The 8,903-nt window shown below is 45.1% G+C and overlaps 1 long non-coding RNA gene across 3 annotated transcripts in view; it reads left to right on the forward strand.

Annotated features, from left to right (window-relative positions):
• Positions 1-8,903, forward strand: part of LOC135416966 (uncharacterized) — a 177,380-nt gene that overhangs the window by 146,706 nt on the left and 21,771 nt on the right. The window lies entirely within an intron of this gene.

The raw sequence follows: 8,903 nt of genomic DNA on the forward strand, positions 1-8,903 counted from the left end.
GAATTAAAATATGCTTCAAAGGAGTACACAGGAGGAATACAAATAGGAACAGATAGCTTGAATTTAATCTTTTATAGGCTATTTCATAGAGAATAATGTCAGCTCAGGTGGGGCTAGTGCCTGTAAGGGTAGAAGGGTCTGCTACCTCCTCTTCTTCCCGAAATCTTTTATGGATAGGCTGCTGTGCTCCAGGGTGGGCAAATATGGGTTTTTTTCAGTTCTCCCATCAAACTGTGTTGCCTGAACACTCACCTCTGTCTGGCAAGGAATCCTTCTTTCCTCTCAGTGCAGGCTTGTGGTCCTAAAGAAGACTAAAACTAAATAAAAGCCTCAGCTGAAATTATTATACCCACTGATGTTCTCCAGCTGAGCAAGGGGCTGACCTGCGCAGTGCAAAGCAAGCAAAAAGCACATGCAGCCTGTGAAAACATCACATCTGCCTTTTCCTGGGGTGGAAAATCATTCAAAAAAAGCTCTAATGAGTGCTGTAAGTTCAAACTGGAAAGCTAATAGTGAGGAAAATGTGTATTTGCTTCCATCCCCTTGTTTACTGGAGACTTATATCTGAGAGTGGGAGCAAATGCCCTTTGCTCCTCACTGCCATATATCATGGACCAACCCAGGCAACAGGTCACTGGCTCTTGGAGGGAGCCACTGCCCTGCCTTGAGATGGAATCAGTTCTGCACCTTCAAAAGACACAAATCATCCCAAGACAGTCGGGGACGGAAGAAACTGTACAAACACAGTGTTTGGGGCCAGGTCTGAGACACCTGGACTCGGCAGAGCTGCAGTGATTTATGTGAGGAACCCCAGGGCACGGACCCTTCCACTTGTGCATCGGCAGGAGAGTTGATCTCACCCAGGAGGGCTTGACAAAGCCATTGGGAGAGGGCTGTGCCCTGAGCCACATCCATCTTCACTGCAGGATAGGAAGGAATGGGATGGGGTGCATGGGAACCCTGTCACTTGAAGGTTTGGGTATCCTCACACCCTGCTGCTGCTCACCAACCTTTGGAGCTACAAGAGCACCTCGAGGGTGTGCCTGCCATGAGTGATTGTGCTCTGTTGGCCTGGGGGATGCAGGCTGACATCCCACTGAACCAGGAAGGTGTTGGAGAAAGGAATCCAAGTGAAAAATAGTGTTTGGTGCACTTTGAGCAAGAAGATAAACTGCTTCAATCAGATGTGTTTACAACTTAGACATCCGTGCTGACCTCTTCCTTACCCACAACTATCTGCTCCCCGCATGTAAAACCCCCTTTCCGTGCAAGATGGAAAGATTAAATGGATGTATTATGTCCCTTTTGTGTATTTGGAGCGGATTGCCCTGCAGGACTTGTTCTCAGAGTTGTAGCTTAACAAGGGAAAACCCAATGTTGAAATGTTCGGGGCATCAGGATTGCGGCCATCCCTCTCCAGCTTGCTCATCTTCATTTTCCCTTCCTTGAAGGCTACCTTTTTATCCAGTGCAATTAGTCTCCAATGTAAAAGAAATGGAAAAGATGAAGAATAGCATCTCAAAAAAAGAAGCTGCAAACACAGGAATGAAAAGCTGGGTGGAGTGGACCACTCACCCCCTCTGGATGATCCTTCCTCAGTGTTGAGAAATGTGTTTATTTTTACCTAGAAACTACCAGCCTTCCTAGATTTAAGCCTCAAGCTCTCTCCTCTGAAGTCAATGGCTGTACTTGCGTGAATCATTTAAAAAGGGAAGAGTTTTGCTGTCTCTAGCAAGTCTTTCTGCTTAGTGTGATGGGTGGGAGACTCGGTCGCAGGCTGGTGGTTACGTCTGTGCCACATATTTCATGGTATAGCTGCAGGTTTTCTGACTGTCAGCTCACATGGTTTCATGGTTACATCTTGCCCTAAATGTAGGAAAAGCCTGGTAATCACTGACGTCGTGCAGTCCTGTTCCCAGTCAGCCCCTACCACCTCATGAGCCTTTAAAACCTGCAGGTTTGCAAAATTATAGACTAGAAAATAGGGAGCTGGGAAGGGGAAGGCTCAAAGGTAGGAAACATGTGAAGACAAGCATAACATGAAATAAGAATAATAAAAGGTAAGGAAAGACTCCAAAGAAAGGTGATGGGTTGAAAAACGAGAAAACCAGCAATGTAATTGTCACTGTTAAGGCCTGACTTCAGCTTCAGCAGCATCTGATGTGCTCATCAGCAGGTATCTCGAAGTATCTCAGCGTGGTGGTGTGGCCATCCAGTGTGGCCCCTTGGGTATTTAGGCACCTGTTGGGCTTTCTGAACCCTCCACCAGCATTCTCAGCACATTTGCATGTAATCCAGGGAAGCTCCTTCTCATCTGCAAAGCAGAATTGGAGCATAAGCCACTTTGTGCATCCTGTAATTCCCCTCTTTTGCTACAGACTTTGGAGAAGTGACATAAACTGCAAACTACATGATTACCCAAACTTGGGTAATTTCTGTGCTGCATCTTGTCCAAGGAGTAGGAAGGAAAACTGAAAATATTCATGCAGTTGGGCAAGTTGAAGCCAAACACCACCGTACAAATGTGTCTGATTAGTTCAGGACCAGTTGCTGTGTGTTAGCTGCCTCCCTGTTAGCAGATCTGCCAGTTCATAAACGTCCGTGGAAGTAAAAGGCTGCATCTGCCTTTAATTGGGACAGATAAACTGCAGGCAAGCCAAATTCCGAGGCATGCCTGCACATGCCTTTGCAGAGCTATAGTCTCTCTTAGTGATCTCATTTAAACAAAGTCAAAATGATGAAAAGATGCCCTTCCCTTTTGTTTTGAAATGTGATTTTTCTCTTGAAAAATAATTGGGATGCTACTGGCAGCCATGCAGCACACTGTGTTAGTGTATCCCCAAGCAGATCACAAAAAGAGTTAATTATTAGGCAGGGGTAGGACTTAAAGCTAAATTAACTGATTTTCTGCCTGGAAATGCTGATTTATCAGAATTGAAACTATTTGGTGGAATAGGTATTCCCCTGAATTTAGAAAGAACCCAACTGGTTTAGCACTGCTGTGATCTAAATTTGAAACTTCATTTTCTGGATAGAAACAATGCTTTATTTGGCTTATACTGAAAAGCTGGAGAGCATTATAAGAAAAAAAAAAGTCAAAAATCGAAGCAAAACATCTTGAAATTGTTATAGCAGAGTCTTTTGGATAATAGCATTGTGAACATTTTAGAGATACAAAGTTTTGCTTGAAGACATATGCAGAAAGATCAAGACCTTGACAATACCTCCAGCACATGAAGACCATTTTGCCACCAGTTCTAGTAGGCATGACCTCCCAGTCCTGTTGTTGGATGACCTGAAGGGCAGAGGGAGATGGTGCAGGTCTGGGAATGGAAGCTGAGTTCCCAAATCGTAGGCCAAGTCCCTATCACCAACCATCCCTTCCCTTCCTCCCACTCCATCCCCAAACGGCTCAAGGAGAACTGCTGACTCCACAGGTGCCACTGGATCCCTGACAACCAGATCACCCCACAGGGCACGTCCCAGGCCCGGTGGATGGCTACAGGTTCCCAATCACTCCTCTCTCCAGCTCCTTCACCTAAAAGGAGAATGGAAGTGACAGTTTAAACCTAGCACTGATCACACGAGTTAGGAATATTTCATGAAGGGATTAATTAATTCCAAACCTGCCCTCCAGATGAGTTTCGTTAATCTTCTAATTCACTTTTTTAAATTAAAACAAAAGAGAAATTTATTTCCTTTGTACCAACCAGCACTTCTTTGGCTGAAGGAAACACTGTGTATGCCAGCAATGTTTTCCATACAAGTTGCTCATGCCATTTTCAGAAGGGGAGAGATTATTTCAAGCAAGAAGGAGGTTGGCCGAGAGGACCTCATGAGCTCTCCTCCAAACTGGATTTTCCTTGTGATCCCTTGGCCATGAGAAATGGTTTGGGGTTTATTTTCTTCTTTCAGACAAGTACAGGTAGATCCTCTCATCGTTTGTAAAAAGTCTTCTCAGGAACCATAGCTGTTATTTTTGAGACTTTGGTGCAGAAGAGGAGTAGATGGGCAGCTGGCAGAAGGTTTGTTTATGACTCCAGTGGTGTCTGGACTTGCTCTGGTGTTTGTGTCTCCAAAGTCTGACTCAAACCCAGTTCAAGCCAGTGGAAAGAATCCCAGCAGCTTAGCAGATATAAAGCTGCCACTCTTGGAAGGATAAACTTCTGGTAACACATGGTTTCATAAATCTCTTCTTTCTGATCCGCTGGTGGCTGTCATCAGGCAGAGATTTTAGCAATGGTTACTCAGGCATGTACGAGCACATTTCATCCTGCTGGTGCTGCCCACATGACACACCATCATGATGGGGTTTGGCACAACACTGCACCCCTTGTACACAACCTTCTCTGCACCCCAAGTACTCTTTCCTGCCCTTAGGCAGTGGCTGGGCCTGTCTGCCTCCGTTTGCTGCCCTCTTGTCTTTGCTGTGATATCATAGAATGGTTTAGGGTGGAAGAGACCTCGAAGACCATCCAGTTCCACCCCCCTGCCATGGGCAGGGGCACCTCCCACCAGACCGGGTGTCTCCATCTAGCCATTTGGCTCTTTGCTTGACTGCTTCAATCTGTTTATTTTAATGCTGCAGAGATCCTGCAAATGATGCCCACCATCTCCACGATGTCTCCCTTTCCTAACCCAAGTAAGACAAAGTAGTCACCTAAATGTATTATCCCTTTGAAAAATGACCGTTCTCTGTAAGAGTAAAGATAAGGTTTATGGGGAGAGGTGGCATTAGACCAAACAAGATGGACAAAAACAGACAAGCTTTTGGCCATGCAAGTCCTGTCGTAGTGCCTTTTTTAAAAGCGATTTCTCCATGGCCTCCCTTGTGCAAGGACGGCTTCTCTATGGATGTGTCCTCAAGGTCTGTGATTTGTAAGGCAAAGAAATGTTTTTGATAATCCATAACTTGCTTAACAAGAACTCCCCATACAAAAATGGCTGCTTGTCTTCAAAGGAAGGCTTTTGGAGAGCAATTTTGTGGAAAGTCACTCAACATTACTGATCCTCATTAGATTAGAAAAGTACATGCTTTCCCTCCAGGAAGAGTATGTAAGTGTTGGAATTTCTGACATTAGAAATGATTGAAACTGAGCAGTTTGAAATGGTAATTTTTCCTATAGCTGAAATTTAAAAGATGACAGTTTTCTTTCCCGTGTCCATTCTCATTATTTATCAGAACTTAAGGTGTGATTTACATCCATAACAAGTAAAATGGATGAGCCGGGCTCCTTCCAGGCCACTGCATCCCATCTCCTTTGCCTGCCGCTGCTCCAGCCTTTACCAAACACCTGCACTGCCACCTTCTGCCTGTCTTACAGCTCACAGCTGAATTTCCACCACGATTCTTTTCTTTTTTCCTTCATCCTGCCAAATTCATGATGTATGTCCTAGGAAAACTTGTAATACAAAGGAGAAACTATGTGTGCACATGCACAGTCAAGACAGCCTGTAAATTGATTCTTTTTCTAGCTGGTCTCTATTACAGATGGTGACTGTACTATACGTAATTCCTAGCTGTAATTTAGAGGAAGGGAACTCTCCAGTGTTGCTCACCAGGACCCAAAAGACTGAAATACTTTTCTCAGGCACTGTTAAGACAATATATTGGCCAACTATTAAGCACGAGTGTCTTTCCAGGTTTGCTCAACAGCAAAATAACCAAATGGGTGCTGGTGGAAGATAAAGCTTAGACCATGGGTTGGTATAAATCAGGATTTCTCACTGTAAACAAGCTCCCCTGATTCATACCAGGGGTGTTCTGTTTCAGATTATCCCATGAATTGTGCTAATTATGTCCGCTTTGCCTGTGGCTTAAGGAAAACTGAAACAGGTCTGGTTTAGATTGGATATTGGGAAGAAATTCTTCCCTGTGAGGGTGGGGAGGCCCTGGCACAGGTTGCCCAGAGAAGCTGTGGCTGCCCCATCCCTGGAAGTGTTCAAGGCCAGGCTGGATGGGGCTTGGAGCAACCTGGGCTAGTGGAAGGTGTCCCTGGCCGTGGCAGGGAGTGGAGCAAGATGGTCTTTAAGGTCCCTTCCCACCCAAACCATTCTGTGATTCTCTGAAAGGAAACCGAGTGGAGCACATCTGTGGCTTATGGATGGAAAAAAAAAGTTCCTTTCTTCTTTCTTTTGCAATTAAGTATTAGTTAAATACAATGTCAAGGTGAGGGGAAAAAAGGTATCTGAAAGCCAAATGAACCCAAATGTACTTTAAACCATCTCACATTGCTCTTTTTAAAGAATCCTTGGTATTATTCCCTTTCTGGCAATGGAAGGGATGCCAAAGTCACCCTCTACTTAGAAAAACAAATGTTCTTGGTGAACATGCTAATTCCTGCAGCAGCCAGCCTCGGGCCAAGTGGCACTTCCAAGCAAGAGCAGAGGCCCTGGCCCCAGCCCTGTGGACCTTTGAAAGAGAGACGGGCTCACCACTACCTTCTGGAAAGCGGCAGAGTAATTATTTAATGTCTAAACCCCAACCTTTAACAGAAAGCCAGTTCTTGCAGGCTTGAGAGACTCGATGCACGCAGGAAAAGGTTGGGAAAATTTCCCCTGCATTGTACCTCAGCACACTAGAGCACGGTTGAGGGAACAGTGGCATCTGGTGTTCGCTGGGCTCTCCTACAGCCGCCGCTTCCCGGGCGCTGCTGGCACGTTCCCTGGGCGTGAGCAGCATTTGCCTCCCCACATGCAGGTGTGCAGTGGCACCTAGGACCTGTAGGATGCCCAAGACGCCTCTACAAGTGTCCAGGTGTGACAGAGGTCATATGGGAGGCTCAAGAGGCCTCGGGGATGCCCAGAAACCCAAACTTACCTTGAAAAGATAATTACTGTGTTGGGAAATGCATCCCAGGACCCAGGACCGTGGCGGTGATGCAGCATTACCAGTGAGCCTCTGATGGGCAGCCCAGTACCAGTGGGCAACTGGGTAGTGCCTGAACCTTATGGTGAGCATGTGCTGTCCCTGGGTGGAGGGTCCTCTCCTGCTGGTCCTCAAGACAGAGCTAAATCTGAGCAAAACGAAAGTTTAAGTCATGCATCTCCCTAGTAATTTCTATGTAGTTTAGAAAAGGCAAATTACTCTCTGCACTTTGCTAACTGAAATATGGTTTATTGGTCTCCTACCCCAAGTGCACGAAATACAAGGCATTTCTTCTAAGATGGACAGAATGACAAACTTGAGCTGGAACCTATACCAAACAATTTCTGCTGGTTTCTGGAGTTTTTCAAGTTGCAGATTTTCAGTAGCTCTGCATCCTTCTACTTAACCAAAGGCTGGTTTGCAGTGGTTTCAGGATACCCTACGCCAGTTTTGTCTGAGTGCTGGGACTGACAGACCTTTTCTGTTCCTGTTGTGATCAGTACACAAACCTGTGCACAAGTTCCTGAGCCTGGTTACTCCACCCTGAGAGCGGCTCCGCTCCGATCCAATGTTGCTGCGAATTCCTACTCCTCCCTGTGGCCGCGCTCAGAAACTCTTATTTCGGTAGCTAAACTCATTCAGAGATACTGATTATTGTCCCTTTGGGGCATTTTGTCCTATTAAGCTTCAACAAAATGCATTTTGTTGACATCAGAACCGGTCTTACGGCTACAAGTGACAGCGAGGGGTGGCTCTGCAAAGGCGCTGTGTGGTGTCGACCTCCGTCACCAAAACAAGCAGCTCAGTAACAGGATCTCTCTTCTTCCCCTGAGATTTTGGAACTCATCAGGTGGTTTTAAATAACACATAGTACTGTAAAGTGATAACATGCCAAGGGCTGAGTTTTGGGTGGCATCACATACTTTGGCTCAGTGTTCCTTAGACTGCTCAGTTCTGCAACAATTTGTTTCAAGTCAAACCCTGGATTTGTTGTGCACCGGAGTTTATTTTCTATAAAAACATGGGAGGTTTTCCAAAGTGCAGCTGAACTTCTGTTAGAAGAAAAAGAAATCAGTAGGAAATGCCAAATCCCACTGAAATTAAATTTGATCCCCATCATCTCCTACAAAGACTTTGGTCTTAGGCTGGCAAACAACCCAATTCTTGTAAGTCAACAGGCAATTTAAACTGTGTGGAGAACAGGTTGCAGAGGCTCTGCAAATACCCCAACCCTTTTGCTATCAGCAGTCAAGATAAATTTGTTACCTGTATAGGGTTACAGAGAGAGTAAGAAAGGGTGGTTTTGTAATGTTTTGTTTATTTAAATCAGTTTTCACTGGCGTTCTGAGTTGACAAAAATGTTCCCCAGGAAGACTGACAAACAGAAACAATTAATAAATATATATTTATATCTTTTGAACACTGTAGGTATAAACAAATAAAAGCTCTGGTTTGCTGCTTTGGGAGGTCCTGTGTAACCAGCATTTTCAACCGGTCAATTAGCAGCATGTGTGTTAATCAACGAAGGACTTGTTTTTAAATTACCACTTGTTTTTAAATTACCAAATCCAATGTTTTAAAATTATTGCTTGTTATCAGATAAAACCCCAAGATATAAAGGATGTTCATTATATCATCCCTGCTCATAATGAGGATTTTTATACTGACAATACATGCAGCTTTGTGGTGGGACTTTTTCAGGCAATTAAGACCAAAACTTTCAGAAATTAATTGAGATGCTGGACAGCTAACCTGAGGATATTACAGGAGCCAAATTCTCAGCAGCTCTGACCTTGGCACCTTCCTAAACTCTACCTTCTTTTAAGATGTCAGGCTGAGCACCCTGACACAAAGGCCCCCAAAGCTGGGGATAGCACCCAACTGTGACATTGCTCCAAGGCTTTGCTGCCTGGCATTTACTCCTCTCTCGGCTACGCACTGCTCCTGCCTCTTTCCCAAATCCTCTGGGACCTGCCTGGGGAGACTGCCATGGGCTGGGGATGAGGAAGAGGACAGAGTTGCAGATGACTGAGGA

The sequence above is a fragment of the Pseudopipra pipra genome, chromosome 7 (genome assembly GCF_036250125.1).
Source record: "Pseudopipra pipra isolate bDixPip1 chromosome 7, bDixPip1.hap1, whole genome shotgun sequence".
NCBI lineage: Eukaryota > Metazoa > Chordata > Aves > Passeriformes > Pipridae > Pseudopipra > Pseudopipra pipra.